The sequence below is a fragment of the Diaphorina citri genome, unplaced genomic scaffold, assembly GCF_000475195.1.
Source record: "Diaphorina citri unplaced genomic scaffold, Diaci psyllid genome assembly version 1.1 scaffold1133, whole genome shotgun sequence".
Classification (NCBI taxonomy): domain Eukaryota; kingdom Metazoa; phylum Arthropoda; class Insecta; order Hemiptera; family Psyllidae; genus Diaphorina; species Diaphorina citri.
The window spans coordinates 55,460-71,472 of NW_007378562.1; the positions used below are offsets into that span (position 1 = coordinate 55,460).

Genomic DNA, 16,013 nt, shown 5'->3' on the forward strand with positions numbered 1-16,013 from the left:
CAGTATCATTATCAGGTATTATGTAGGTATCACCAGAATTAAAAGTATTATTATGTCACCACCCTTACATGAAAAGCATCCTGTTCAATAGGTGGTCATTTGGCCATTGAAATGAACAACATTCAAATTAATAACATTGAAATGAACAACATTGGAAACTCCTGTGGTTTTTGTTCTTGAATAAAACATATTCCCGAATATGTTTAAAATGGGACTGAATAAATAATTATGTTCAAATGAGACCGGGGACTTTTTCTCTTTTGTTTGGGAACTTTGCTTTTTTGTTCGAGGGAAATTTTTCCCTCCCCCTTTTTGTGGTGTGTGTGTTTTTCGACCTTTTGTTTCTCTTGACCTGTTGCCTGTTGCTGAAGGGAGTTCTAATGAAAGGTGGATTAATGGAGTGAACTATGCTGGGAGTTTACCAACTCGGGATTAAGATGAATCGAGGATTTCCCTATATGTACCTTATATGAATACCCAGGCCGACCACGGATTGAACTCAATCCTGAAATAATCCACGGTAGGAAAACTTGACCTCTATGAATTTTACTTGTTATTTTTCTCCTTCTCCTCTTCCTCCTCCTTTTTCTTCTTCTTCTCCTCCTCTTCCTCCCCCTCCTCCTCCTTCTCTTTCTTCTCCTCTCCTTTCTCCTCTCCCTCCCCCCCTCCTTCTTCTTCTTCTCCTCCTCCTCCTTCTTCTCACTTCTCCTCTCCCGCCCGTATAGCTTCTCGTTAAGGCAGTTGAAATCTTCATATCAATTTAATGTGTGTTTCTTTCATCCCCCCCTCATTCTCCTGCCGAATTTTTTTTTGCAAAACTTTTCTCAAACTTTGTGATAAAATAATAACGTTGCGTATTTGGAAGGAAAAATGAATTAATGTTTTCCCCCATGTAAGTTTATGTGTGGATATTTATATTCAAGACAGGGATGTTTTTAGACAGGAATTTCACAGGGCAAGGGAAATTATTTAGATTTAGGTCTTCTTTTGACCTTTCATATTGAAAATGTTCCTCGGATAGGTCACTAAAGGGAGGGAAAAACTACCTCCTGCAAGCATATAGCAGCAGAATTTCCCTTTAAATATTAAGTAGCAAGGGAAACATATTGATAAACTTTGTGATAAAATAATAACGTTGTGTTTTTGGAAGGAAAAATAAATCAATGTTTTCCCCATGTAAGTTTATGTGTGGATATTTATATTCAAGACAGGGATGTTTTTAGAATTTCATGGGGCAAGGGAAATTATTTAGATTTGGCTCTTCTTTTGACCTTGCATCTTGAAAATATCCCTGGGATAGGTCACTAAAGGGAGAGAAAACCCCTACCTCCTGTATATAGCAGCAGAATTTCCCTTTTTTTTTCTCTGTTCAGGGCCTTATTTATTACCTTTACTTTTTCTCTAGTTCTCTAACAAGGGCCACATTTCTCAAATTCACTCATTCTCTATTTAGAGCCTTATTTCTCATCCACAAAATCACGTGGCTCCCATAAAGAACTCAGGGGCGGTATAGAGATATCAAGTTTAGATCTGACGTAAACTCTGCTTTCCTGCAGATTTTGTATCGCACAAAAGTTTAACGTTTCTCTTTCAGATTTTCTCCCATGTCTTCTCCTTCCATTTTATCTTCTCTTTCTCCTTCTCTTTGTATTATATTCCATCCTTCTCTTCTTTCTTCTCTTTCTGCTTCTCCTTCTCTTCCTTTCACTCTGTTCATACACACTACACAGTAGACAAGTTCTACTTGAAACATTCTAGTGTGTGTTTATTTAAACTCGAACTTTCCCATTCATATCCTTCAAGAAAAGCTACTAGTTTGCAGTTCGCTTCCTTTTTTTCCTTCCGGATAGTCAAAAACAAAAACCAAGACAGGGAAGTTTTGTAAGTTTCTAAAAACGGGGTTAAACTCGTCCTTCAGTAGTCAGACTAGATAGGTAGCTAAAAGTACCTCTTCACTCTTAGGACTGTTCGATCCCAGCATCTAGAGACCGGTGGCGCAACAAAAAGGTCCTGGGTCCGTAGAAAAAGGATAAGTCAAGATTAAATTCAATGTCTTGGTTCGGATTGAACTCGCACCCTCCTGTTTACAAAGCGAGTACGACACTACCCCAGCCTCGCTCGGTGAAAAATAAATGATGAGTGTAGATTCCTAGTTCCTATTCCTGTAATACACAGAAGTACATCACAGACTGATAAGGGAAACGTAGCTCCAATCTCAGCAGAAATATTACAATTGGGGAAAAACTTTACCATCTCTCAATCTCTTTCCCTCCCTCCCTCCCTCCCTCTTCTCTCTCTCTCTCTCTCTCTCTCTCTCTCTCTCTCTCTCTTTATATTTCACTCCTCTTCTGAAATCCATTCTTTGTTTTAATTCTCTCCCTCCCTTCCGCTCTCTCTTTCATCTCTGCTCCTCTCACACTTTCTATCTCTCTTTCTCCCTCTATATCTCTCTCCCAAGTTTCCCAAGTACACATGTTTTCAATTTGGAAAACCTGAAAAACCGACGAAGACGAGAAGAAGTTTTATTTCTTTCAAAATAATAATAATAGAAGAAGAAGGAGGAGGAGGAGAAGAAGAAGAAGAAGAAGAAGAAGAAAAAGACAAAGAAGAAGAAGAGAATGGTAAAGAGATGAAGAACAAGGAGGAGGGGAGGAAGTAGAAGAAGAGGAGGAGGAGCAAGAAAGAAGGAGGAGGAGAAGAAATAGAAGAAGGCAAAGAAGGAGAATTGAAAGTAGAAAAAGATGATGATGAAGAAGAAGAAGAAGAAGAAGAGAATGGTGAAGAGATGAAGAACAATAAAGTAGGAGGAGGGCAGGAAGTAGAAGAAGAGGAGGAGGAGGAGCAAGAAAGAAGAAGACGATGAAGGAAAAGATAAAAAGGAAGAGGAAGAAGAAGGAAAGAAAGAAATAAAGAAAGGAAAAAGAAAGAAAGTTCGTCACTGTAAACAACGTCGTTAGATATGTAACGTAGGTATGGCGTCAACAGATATTCAGGCAATATTACTTTTGCTGAAAATGTGGCATCAGCAAAGTTTTTGCTTTCTTTTGGAGAGGATTTTCCATTTTTATTTGCATGAAAAAAAAGAAAAGAAATTTTATCAGAAGTATTAGGTAGTTAGGTACAGGTACGAACCAACCTACTAAGAAGAACTTTGATTAAGTAGATAGATGGAATTTAATTTTAAAACGTCAACAGAGGTCTTACTGTCCTAAAATCGAAAATAGAAGGGTGAGAGGATAGGAGAAAGCTAGGATAAAGTTCACCCCGGACGGGAATCGAACCCGCGACCTAGTGCAAAAAAATCTTTTCTAAATTTTATGACTTGACCTGGACTCGAACCACAAGCCTACAGATCCCCACTACCCTACAAATAAAATAAATAAACCTCTATTTGGTGGTCATTTAAAGGCACAATACAATACATACTTATAAGTTTAGAAAACCATACAAAGAGTAATCCTACCTATGAATATAACCATTATACATGAAGTATTTTTAAGTTCTTCCCATTTGACCCGCGACCTAGTGCGAAAAAATCTTTTCTAAATTTTATGACTTGACCTGGACTCGAAGCACAAGCCTACAGATCCCCGCTAGGGCCACTACCCTATAAATACACCTACTTAAATACGGGGATTAAATTGTTAAGCCCTCTCCCTTCTTGTGTTCTTCCTTCTCCTCCTACTCCTCTTCTTCTGCTTTATCTTTTTTTTTCTTCCTAGATTTTCAACTCATTTTTTCCTCCTCCCTCTCATCTCCTCTTTCTCCTTCTTCTCATCTCCTTTCACCTTCTTGTTCTTCTCCTCCTCCCCCCTTGTTTATCTTCTTTTATCCACTCTTCTTCTACCCTCTCCCTGTTCTCGTTATCTTTTTCTTCCTCCTTCTCTTCCTTTTTCTCCTCTTCCTCCTTCTGGTTCCCCCCCCTCTTCTACCTCCTCCATTTCTTTTCCCCTTCTCGTTCAGTCTCCTCTTCCTTTTTTACCGTCTCTTCCTTCGATATTCCGCCTCCTCATCCCCCTCCTACTCGCTTCCATTTTCCAATACATTTTATTAACTCCCTTGATCCTTTCCTCTCGCCTCTCTAGTTTTCATTAAACTCTAAGCTACTTAATACCTACATCCGTTATAGGAAAACTTGCAACAGGCTGAAAAAGGTCGACTTTATTATTGAAAGAAAATTTTATACCAACATATGTACCTAGTACCTACCTAAATAACTGTAGGTAATCCGTGTAATGTACCCAATATAAATATATATCCACTTTTAGTTTTTATTATTCAGGAACCTACTGTGTGGTCCAGAAAACAGGCCTGTGGTAGAAAATCGGACCCAAGTGACGATATGGTACTGAAAGTACCACCTGGTATAAACACGGGTATATTAGTTTCCAACTACCTTTTCCTCTCACAGCCTTTTCTTGTAACTATGTGTTCATTAATATTTAGATTACAAAAATTATCATCATAAGAATTAACAACATCATCAGTAGCACTTAGGGATGAACATCAATATCATTATCAAAAGGTATTACATCAGTATGATGATTAGGTTTTATTTAGGTATCCCCACATCACCATCAGTATCATTATCAGGTATTATGTAGGTATCACCAGAATTAAAAGTATTATTATGTCACCACCCTTACATGAAAAGCATCCTGTTCAATAGGTGGTCATTTGGCCATTGAAATGAACAACATTCAAATTAATAACATTGAAATGAACAACATTGGAAACTCCTGTGGTTTTTGTTCTTGAATAAAACATATTCCCGAATATGTTTAAAATGGGACTGAATAAATAATTATGTTCAAATGAGACCGGGGACTTTTTCTCTTTTGTTTGGGAACTTTGCTTTTTTGTTCGAGGGAAATTTTTCCCTCCCCCTTTTTGTGGTGTGTGTGTTTTTCGACCTTTTGTTTCTCTTGACCTGTTGCCTGTTGCTGAAGGGAGTTCTAATGAAAGGTGGATTAATGGAGTGAACTATGCTGGGAGTTTACCAACTCGGGATTAAGATGAATCGAGGATTTCCCTATATGTACCTTATATGAATACCCAGGCCGACCACGGATTGAACTCAATCCTGAAATAATCCACGGTAGGAAAACTTGACCTCTATGAATTTTACTTGTTATTTTTCTCCTTCTCCTCTTCCTCCTCCTTTTTCTTCTTCTTCTCCTCCTCTTCCTCCCCCTCCTCCTCCTTCTCTTTCTTCTCCTCTCCTTTCTCCTCTCCCTCCCCCCCTCCTTCTTCTTCTTCTCCTCCTCCTCCTTCTTCTCACTTCTCCTCTCCCGCCCGTATAGCTTCTCGTTAAGGCAGTTGAAATCTTCATATCAATTTAATGTGTGTTTCTTTCATCCCCCCCTCATTCTCCTGCCGAATTTTTTTTTGCAAAACTTTTCTCAAACTTTGTGATAAAATAATAACGTTGCGTATTTGGAAGGAAAAATGAATTAATGTTTTCCCCCATGTAAGTTTATGTGTGGATATTTATATTCAAGACAGGGATGTTTTTAGACAGGAATTTCACAGGGCAAGGGAAATTATTTAGATTTGGCTCTTCTTTTGACCTTGCATATTGAAAATATCCCTGGGATAGGTCACTAAAGGGAGGGAAAACCCCTCCATTCAGGGCATTATTTATTACCTTTACTTCTTCTCTAGTTCTCTAACAAGGGACACATTTCTCAAATTCACTCATTCTCTATTTAGAGCCTTATTTCTCATCCAAAAAATCACGTGGCTCCCATAAAGAACTCAGGGGCGGTATAGAGATATCAACTTTAGATCTGACGTAAACTCTGCTTTCCTGCAGATTTTGTATAGCACAAAAGTTTAACGTTTCTCTTTCAGATTTTCTCCCATGTCTTCTCCTTCCGTTTCATCTTCTCTTTCTTCTTCTCCTTCTTACGTTCTATCTTCTCTTTCTCCTTCTCTTTGTATTATATTCCATCCTTCTCTTCTTTCTTCTCTTTCTGCTTCTCCTTCTCTTCCTTTCACTCTAGTTAGACGTCCAGATACTAACCACGCACAATGTTTCTTAACTTCAGTGACCTTTCAAGGACTGGTACAGTCTGTCAACGTGCTACAGCTGGTCCTGTAAGAATAGAGCACATATTATAGGTACTTATTTATGTCTGTAAATAGAGAAGTGGAAAAGGGAAAATTTGGGGGTTTTATTGGAACACCCACTAAAATAAAAAAATGGCAAATTTGGTACACCCACTAATAGTCCAATAGGTTATGTAGGTACTAGGTAGTGTAAAAACTTAATTATCCGAAAATATCATCCAGTTTTTATAAAGGTACACATACATCATAATACAATAGGGATTATCTTGGTTTACTTTTCGGTACAAAGTTTTTCACAAACTAGTAAGCTCTAGTAAGTTTCGTAAGCTTGTAATAAGTCTGAGGTTAATCCATCAAATAGTTAATCCAAGCTTAACTCTTATAGCAAGCTTAATTTTGTATATATATATTCAAGAGGAGGATGTTTTTAGAATTTCATGGGGCAAGGGAAATTATTTAGATTTGGTTCTTCTTTTGACCTTGCACATTGAAAATATCCCTGGGATAGGTCACTAAAGGGAGGTAGGCCTCCTGCATATAGCAGCAGAATTTCCCTTTTTTTCTCTGTTCAGGGCCTTATTTATTACCTTTACTTCTTCTCTAGTTCTCTAACAAGGGCCACATTTCTCAAATCCCCTCATTTTTTCTTCTTCTCCTCCTCCTTCTTCTTCTTTTTCTCCTTCTCCTCCTCCTCCTCCTTTTTCTTCTTCTTCTCCTCCTCCTTTTTCTCCTTCTTCTTCTCCTCCTCTTCCTCCCCCTCCTCCTTTTTCTTCTTCTCCTCCTTCTTCTTCTCCTCCTTCTTCTTCTCCTCCTTCTTCTTCTCCTCCTTCTTCTTCTCCTCCTTCTTCTTCTTCTCCTCCTCTTCCTCCTGCTCCTCTTCCTCCCCCTCCTCCTTCTTCTCCTTCTCTTTCTTCTTACTTCTCCTCTCCCTCTTGTATAGCTTCTCGTTAAAGCAGTTGAAATCTTCATATCAATTTAATGTGTGTTTCTTTCATCCCCCCCTCATTCTCCTGCCAAAATTTTTTTGCAAAACTTTTCTCAAACTTTGTGATAAAATAATAACGTTGCGTATTTGGAAGGAAAAATGAATTAATGTTTTCCCCCATGTATCTTCTCTTTCTTCTTCTCCTTCTTACGTTCTATCTTCTCTTTCTCCTTCTCTTTGTATTATATTTCATCCTTCTCTTCTTTCTTCTCTTTCTGCTTCTCCTTCTCTTCCTTTCACTCTTCTCCATTCTCATCTTGTTCCTTACGTTATATTTCCTCCTCCTGCTCCTTTTCTTTCTTCTCCTCCTCCTCCTCCTCCTTTTCTTCTGCCTTGTTCTTATTCTTCTCCTTACATCACTACCTAATCCTCCTTCTTCTCTCATTACAATTTCTTTTTCTTCTGCCTTGTTCTTATTCTTCTCCTTACATCACTACCTAATCCTCCTTCTTCTCTCATTACAATTTCTTCCTTTCTCTACCTTTCTTTTTCTTCTCTTCCTTTTCCTCCTCCTACACCTTCTCCCATTACATCCTCTCTTCCTTTCTACTTGTTTCCTTTAATTTTCTTTATCTCTCGTTTCTGACGCTCTTCCGTTTTCTCGACCTACCTCTTCGTGGCAGAATTAAAGGATGTTACGTTCCTTTGACATGTTAATGACAATCTTTACAGTCTGATTTCATGTTTCACCAGCCGAGTTTGGAAGAGAGCTCGCCTTTGTAAGCGCTAGGTAGATTCCCGCCCTGGACGAACTATGTCCGAAACAGATAAGGCTCGTTCTCGGAACGACTGGAGTTCTCTTATCTTGTTCTCTTCGATTTCGGGAACACAAGACCTCCGCTGTAACATTGAAAACTCTTGAAAAAAAAAAGTCTTTAATCTTTTACGAGAAAGGAACCACTGAACAAAGTAAACTGAAACTGATTTTTTTATTTAGACCATTTTAATGTACCTACGAGTGGGTATTTTTTTTTTTTTTTTTTTTTTTTTTTTTTTTTTTTTTTTTTTTTTTAACATATGGAGATAAGTTTAAACTTAAGTTAAACAGATACCACAACTATTTATCTTGTCAAAGTTATTCGAGTAATGTTACCTTTCGCCAAAAAATCTTCATCTTCACAATGTCAGACGAGTTTTTTACGAGGTTCATTATTATGGTTGTAGAATTTCGACTATGCGATGAGTAATTTTAGTGGATACCTACACGATTAGCCCATTGCATGGCCTGTCAATCCCCTTTTTTAGGTTTCCTAGAGGGAACTGGAAGTACTGGAACTATTAATGTCTTATCATCCCGAAAGCGGGCCTGAGCGCCAGTAAGAGGTAAACTCTATCATATAACACCTACCTCGGTGGTGTCAAGGCGCTCGCCTGGTAAACAGGAGGGCGTGGGTTCAATCCCAGCTGAGGTATGGGATTTTATCCTCAATATAATTTGAAAATTTGACCACAATAATAGTAGTAGCCAACTGCTGAGTAAAGGGACTTTTCAGTCCTATGCGAGCAGTAAGCACTATTATTATAAAACACATGACAGAGACTATTGAGTGCCAGCCTAGTTATCGGAATGAAATTTTTGCAAATTATATGTCGGAATTGAAGAGGACTTTGTTTATCTTCGTTCGCATATACGCCCGACACGTAATTGGATCTAATAATTCCCTAATTAGCAACGTATTATTAGGAGCAGATGAAGATGAAGGCAACCTCTGTTTTCGTTTCGTCGTACCTGACTTCCAGAGATGCTTGCAAATAGAACTGTTGCATTTGGGTAAAAAATAGAATAGAATACCTATACCTTATTTATCCTGCATTTGGATGAAAATTTATTATGGATAAACGGTTGATTCCTACGTAAAAAGTTGTGAAAATTTCAATTCTGAGGTCAAAACTCCGAATAAGTTTTAAAGGTCGAAAATACCAGCCTAGTTAACTTGGAGGGTAGGGCGTCTGCCTTGTAAGCGCTAGGCCGCGGGTTGTAAACTCTAGGTTCGCTTTTGAGACGATAAGACCTTAGCAGTTACAGTTCCCTCTATCAAGCTTAAAAAAAAAAAAAAAAACGAACGATCAGACAAACAAAATAAACTGAAAAAGGTACGAAATTTTTTAGTTAAAATTTTGAACTCACTTCACTCGTCCACTAAAATTTAATCTAAATCCTACGTACATAGTCTAAATCTCTATTAGTCTCGTGACTCTCTTATGTAGGAACCTACCTCTTGCAAACAGCCAAGTGACCCAAGTCAATTAAACGACTATAAACACTTCTGACCTAGCCCAAACCTCAAAGGTTGTAAGGTTAAGCCTGGTGCCGACCTTGCCGTAAGGTTGATTCAAGTCTTCAAGAATCCAGTTACTCGATTCGGTGTCAAGTTCTTGATCAACAAGATTTCATCTGCTAAATCTCTCTATCCAATTAAAGTCAACCTTCTTTAAGATAAGTTCGGACGTACGTACACACCACATACATGCAGAATAGGGTAAGAGTACCAATATAAACCTTTACAGTTTACATGAAAGGGCACTGAGAAAAAAAAATTGGTGACAAGATGCCACAAGTTAGGGTGGAAGAACTCTCTTATTGGGTTACTTCCCCTGATTTAGGTTGTTGGAATGCTATATTAAAGTGTCGGGCTTACCGAGGTAGAGTTCCATATTGGAGTTCCGGAACCCAGCGATTGGGCTTCCGGCAACCTAATTTTTTTCACAGTGGAGTAAAGGTGTGTCCAAACAGAGTCCGGCCGACTGTCGATCGACGAGAAAAAACTATGTTATCGAGGCAGTGTGAACGTGTCAGTCGACATCGATCGATGTCCGGTCGACTATGTATGAACACACATTTACGGTTCGGAGTAGCGGTTAGCTGTACACAAAAAGCACACTCTAAGTCTCAGTTTCCAGAGACAAAATCTGATCTTGAAATCTACCGGGACGTTTTTTTTTTACCGTTTCCGGAAAACGACTGTAATGTGAACGCTCTCATTTAAAATGTATTGCGTGTCAGAAAAAAAAAACCGGGCCAGAAAAAAAAACGGCCCAGAAAAAAATCTGATAGTACGCAGTGTGAACGAGCTCTAAGGCTTAGTTGTGGGGATGAGTTAACCTTATAGGGATCTACGAAACGGTTAGCTGTACTCTGACTGTTAGATTTCAGCAAAAGTCGCACCTTTTCTGACATCGACCACCAACTGGTGCACTCACCCTACACTTCACCTAGAACACACTGCGAAAAAAAATTGGTGACAGGGTGCCACAAGTTAGGGTGGGAGAACTCTCTTATTGGGCTACTTCCCCTGATTTAGGTTGTTGGAATGCTATATTAAAGTGTCGGGCTTACCGAGGTAGAGTTCCATATTGGAGTTCCGGAACCCAGCGATTGGGCTTCCGGCACCCTAATTTTTTTTTTTCACAGTGGAGTAAAGGTGTGTCCAAACAGAGTCCGGCCGACTGTCGATCGACGAGAAAAAACTATGTTATCGAGGCAGTGTGAACGTGTCAGTCGACATCGATCGATGTCCGGTGTGAACACACCTTAACGGTTCGGAGTAACGGTTAGCTGTACACAAAAAGCTCACTCTGAGGCTTAGTTGTGGGGATGAGTTAAGCTTATACGAATCTACGAAACGGTTAGCTGTACTCTGACTGTTAGATTTCAGCAAAAGTCGCACCTTTTCTGACATTGACCACCAACTGGTGCACTCACCCTACACTTCACCTAGAACGCATTACCATCTGTGTGTAGGTTAAAGACAATTTTCTTAGCATCACGTTTCTGTGCTGATGGAAAAAACGTGATTTTCGCACGCAAATTGGGTTAATTGTTAACCTTTCATCAACCCATTGATCTGCCTCGATGGCGTAGTGGTAAACTCGCCTTACCTGGTAAACAGGAGGGCGTGGGTTCAATCCCGGCCAAGGCATGGAATTTTATCAACATTGTAATTTAGGAGAAGGAAGGATATGGAGCTTCGCAAAGGTACGGAGTCTTCAGCAATTTGAGAATTTGACCACAATAATAGTAATGGGCCTACTGCTTAAAAAAAAAAAAAGAAAAAAAAGATTAGTGTTCCACCGCCGTTTTTATTTCGTAGCAATGGAACAACTGCTACATTAGACGCTTGTGGCCTGTGTCGTAGCATGCCCATCCCGTAGTATGCCTCTCATCAGATGGGCGAGAAGAGACACAATACTTCCCATTTAGGTGCTGGGTCAACACGGGAACACCAGAAAGTAACCCGTTGAAATATTTGCAATCGAAAAACGAGTACAAATTTTTGTCGATGGTGGGATTCGAACCCGGGACCTTCTGCATGGCAAGCAAGCGCGTTACCACTGGAACAACCGTGGCCCCAAAAGTCCCTTTACTGCTGGAGTAAAGGGACTTTTCAGTCCTATTCGAACAACATAAATAGAGACCCTTTATTATTAAATTTTTGACGGTCCTGTGGGATAACATGAAGAACAAAAGTTGAGATGTCAACAGCATATTTTTCATCATTATAAGTATGTATATCTGGAGGAATTAATCACAACCTACATACCTCTCTGGAGGAATTGATATGAAACTTCGGCATTATTCGTCAAAAACTTTTGTGTGCCAACAAAAAAGTCCTTAATCTCGGGAGATATTATATGAGATGCTTATGCCTCTATCCCTACCAAAGGAAAAGTTGTACTCGTGATTTTGTTCAGGGATGATTTTAGGACAGGTTAAAAGGAAGCCCACGTCTGTGGCCGTAAGAGACTCTCAGCCCGGAGGTGCTGGGTTTGAATCCTGCTCAGGACGGAAATATTACCTAACTTTTCCATTTTCTGATAGGCGTGAATGTAAAAGAACGTGGAATAATGAAAAAGTGGTCCTTAAAAAATGAGTAGGTACATATGTAATAATTTGATTTAAAAAAAAAAAAAAAGTATTAACAAAAAAATCTTGGAACTAACCTTTTTCGTTCAAAAATTTGGATCCAATTTTTTTTTTTAAAGAATCCAAGCCCAAGGGCTTATTGCCCCTGAGCATTTGAGCTGAAGGAAAGTAATTTTTTCAGCCTCAAACTTTTATGATTCACTCGTTGGGAGGGGGACACAACCTTCCTAACCTGAGCCCTATAACATGGCTCATTAAATGAACAGGACTTTTGAGGTACATACCTCGCATACCTACCTCTTCAGAGTAATGATTGGGGGAGATGGAGTGTCTTCCTCTTAGGACGTATATCTCAGGCGGTCAGACGTCCAGATACTAACCACGCACAATGTTTCTTAACTTCAGTGATCTTTCAAAGACTGGTACAGTGTGTCAACGTGCTATAACTGGTCCTGTAAGAATAGAGTACATATTATAGGTACTTATTTATGTCTGTAAATAGAGAAGTGAAAAAGGGAAAATTTGGGGGTTTTATTGGAACACCCACTAAAATCAAAGAATGGCAAATTTGGTACACCCGCTAATAGTCCAATAGGTTATGTAGGTACTAGGTAGTGTAAAAACTTAATTTTCCAAAAATATCATCCAGTTTTTATAAAGGTACACATACATCATAATACAATAGGGATTATCTTGGTGTACATTTCGGTACAAAGTTTTTCTCTGGTACAGTCTGTCAACGTGCTACAGCTGGTCCTGTAAGAATAGAGCACATATTATAGGTACTTATTTATGTCTGTAAATAGAGAAGTGGAAAGGGGAAAATTTGGGGGTTTTATTGGAACACCCACTAAAATCAAAAAATGGCAAATTTGGTACACCCGCTAATAGTCCAATAGGTTATGTAGGTACTAGGTAGTGTAAAAACTTAATTTTCTAAAAATATCATCCAGTTTTTATAAAGGTACACATACATCATAATACAATAGGGATTATCTTGGTGTACATTTCGGTACAAAGTTTTTCACAAACTAATAAGCCATAGTAAGTTTCGTAAGCTTGTAATAAGTCTGAGGTTAATCCATCAAATAGTTAATCCAAGCTTAACTCTTATAGCAAGCTTAATTTTGATAAACATCTCAGCTCCTGACTGTCAAGGTTGAAAGATTAAAATTTTTGATAAAATACTTGGATAATGTAGTAAAAACATAGATACTATACTTAGATACCCAAATAGATGCCTTCCTAACTTTATTAAGGCGTACAAAGACATGTAAAATAGATGAGTTTAAACACGTACATAGATATAGGTAAGCTTAAACATATGGATATAAGTTCAAACTTAATTTAAACAGATACCACAACTATTTATCTTGTCAAAGTTATTCGAGTAATGTTACCTTTCGCCAAAAAAATCTTCATCTTCACAATGTCAGACGAGTTTTTTACGAGGTTCATTATTATGGTTGTAGAATTTCGACTATGCAGTTTAAACTTAAGTTAAACAGATACCACAACTATTTATCTTGTCAAAGTTATTCGAGTAATGTTACCTTTCGCCAAAAAATCTTCATCTTCACAATGTCAGACGAGTTTTTTACGAGGTTCATTATTATGGTTGTAGAATTTCGACTATGCGATGAGTAATTTTAGTGGATACCTACGGATTAGCCCATTGCATGATTGACAGGCCCTTTTTTAGGTTTCCTAGAGGGAACTGGAAGTACTGGAACTATTAAGGTCTTATCATCCCGAAAGCGGAGCCTGAGCGCCAGCAAGAGGTAAACTCTATCCTACAAAACACATGACTGAGACTATTGAGTGTCAGCTAAGTAACTTGGAGGGTAGCGCGTCTGCCTTGTAAGCGATAGGCCGCGACCACGGGATCCCGCCCGTAGCGAACTTTATGCTAAACAGATAAACGAACTTTTTATGCTATAAAATAAGGAAAATAAATACACCAATGGGTTAATCGTGCTAATAAAAAGAGTAATTTTCATTGAATTAAATTGTTTGAGAGCGAGAGAACGCTAAGGTAAAGGACTAAGGACTTTGACTCACAAGCGCCGAACTCCAAGCACAGAGCCGAAAAAACCTCGGCTCCGCTGGGAATCGAACCCGGACCTCCTGCGTGTAAGCCTAGTGTGATACCCACTCGGCCACGGAGGTTGCGTTTCCTTACTATAAAATAAGGAAAGTAAATACACCAATGGGTTAATCAAGCTAATAAAAAGAGTAATTTCCACGCTAAGGTAAAGGACTAAGGACTTTGACTCACAAGACATGCCCCAGGTTAACGGCTAGGTTAAACACAGGTAACTTTGAAAGTTATGCTAGAGGGAACTGGAAGTACTGGAACTACCAAGGTCTTATCATCCCGAAAGCGGAGCCTGAGCGCCAGTAAGAGGTAAACTCTATCATATAACACCTACCTCGGTGGTGTGGTGGTCAAGGCGCTCGCCTGGTAAACAGGAGGGCGTGGGTTCAATCCCAGCTGAGGTATGGGATTTTATCCTCAATATAATTTGAAAATTTGACCACAATAATAGTAGTAGCCTACTGCTGGAGTAAAGGGACTTTTCAGTCCTATATAAATTGAGAATTTGACCACAATAATAGTAGTAGCCTACTGCTGGAGTAAAGGGACTTTTCAGTCCTATGCGAGCATAGCACTATTATTATAAAACACATGACAGAGACTATTGAGTGCCAGCCTAGTTAACTTGGAGGGTTAGCGCGACTAGCGCGTCTGCATTATAAGCGATAGGCCGCGACCACGGGATCCCGCCCGTAGCGAACTTTATGCTAAACAGATAAGGTTCGTTCTCGGAACGGCTGGCTTTCTCCTATCCTGTCCTCCTCTCTTCGATTTTAATACGATAAGACTCTGTCGTTACAGTTCCCTCTATCAAACACTTCACTTTCCTTACTATAAAATCTAAAATCATGATTTATTTGATGTGGTGAAGCTGAGAGCTTCTTCACAATTTTTGTGCATATCACAGTGTACTATTTATATCATCTATAATTTTTCTTTTTACTCTGGTAATGCCGCCACTGGTCGCTACTCGATTAAAGTAGCTACTCAATTGTCCTCACGAGACTGAGCCTATCCTGTCTTCCTTCTCTCTTCGATTTCGGGACGATAAGACCATAGCCGTTACAGTTCCCTCTGTCAAACCTCTTAAAATATATATATATATAGACTTTCTTTCTATATATACTTAGACTATATATACTTTCAAGCCTAATTCCATACACAAAAAGCCCAATCAGAGGCTTAGGTGTAGGGGCTAGACAGCCCTAAAGGATGGGTTAAGCTTATACGAATAACTTTAAAACAACTACGGGCCGACAGAGAAGATTAAATCAAATGGGTGATATCAAAGGAAACCCTTGACACTGTGTTAATTCTAGCGGTAAGATCGACCATAAGATACATCGTTTCGCCTTCACTGTGAGCACAATCGGATGCGATACCCTTGACTCAGATACCGCAGATACATCTCGTGACCAGAGCGACGAACTTCACACACTGTCCCAGGTAGTTATACCTACCACATATGTATACGTATATGGTCATCTGGACATCCTCAGGTCTAGGATACGATGGTCAATGTGACCAAAATAATAGTAGTAGCCTGCTGCTGGAGTAAAGGGACTTTCCAGTCCTATGCGAGCAGTATAAATAAGCACTATTATTATCAAACAGTTTGAGAGGGAGGGAATTGGAAAATGATGAAAACAAGAGAAGAATAAAGGAGAAACAAGAGGATAAGAGCTCAGCTAAAAGTATTAAAGGAGATAAAGAAAAGGGAGGGAACTCATTAAAATAATAAAATAAAAAAGAACAGGAAAGTCCTTTGGGAAGAGATGGAAACTTTCGTAAGGGTTACAAGGGTTACAGAATTTGTAAGGGTTACAAAAGTTAATTAATCTTCAGCAAAAAGTTGATGTTCCTCAGCCTGCTGAATTTGACGAAAAGGGAGGGAACTCATTAAACAATAAAATAAAAAAAGAACAGGAAAGTCTTTTGGGAAGAGATGGAAACTTTCGTAAGGGTTCCAAAAGTTACAAGGGTTACAGAATTTG

General features: G+C 39.0%; 1 protein-coding gene and 1 long non-coding RNA gene across 3 annotated transcripts in view; one reads left to right on the forward strand and one right to left on the reverse strand.

Annotated features, from left to right (window-relative positions):
* The window catches only part of LOC113469555, a 43,505-nt gene that overhangs the window by 24,979 nt on the left and 2,513 nt on the right, over positions 1 to 16,013 (reverse strand). For both annotated transcript variants that reach the window (XR_003392928.1, XR_003392927.1), the window contains exon 2: positions 12,219 to 12,373. This is a non-coding gene — a long non-coding RNA (uncharacterized LOC113469555). The remainder of the gene's footprint in view (positions 1 to 12,218; positions 12,374 to 16,013) is intronic.
* Positions 1 to 16,013, forward strand: part of LOC103514395 (protein takeout-like) — a 37,161-nt gene that overhangs the window by 8,649 nt on the left and 12,499 nt on the right. The gene's annotated exons all lie outside the window — the stretch shown is intronic.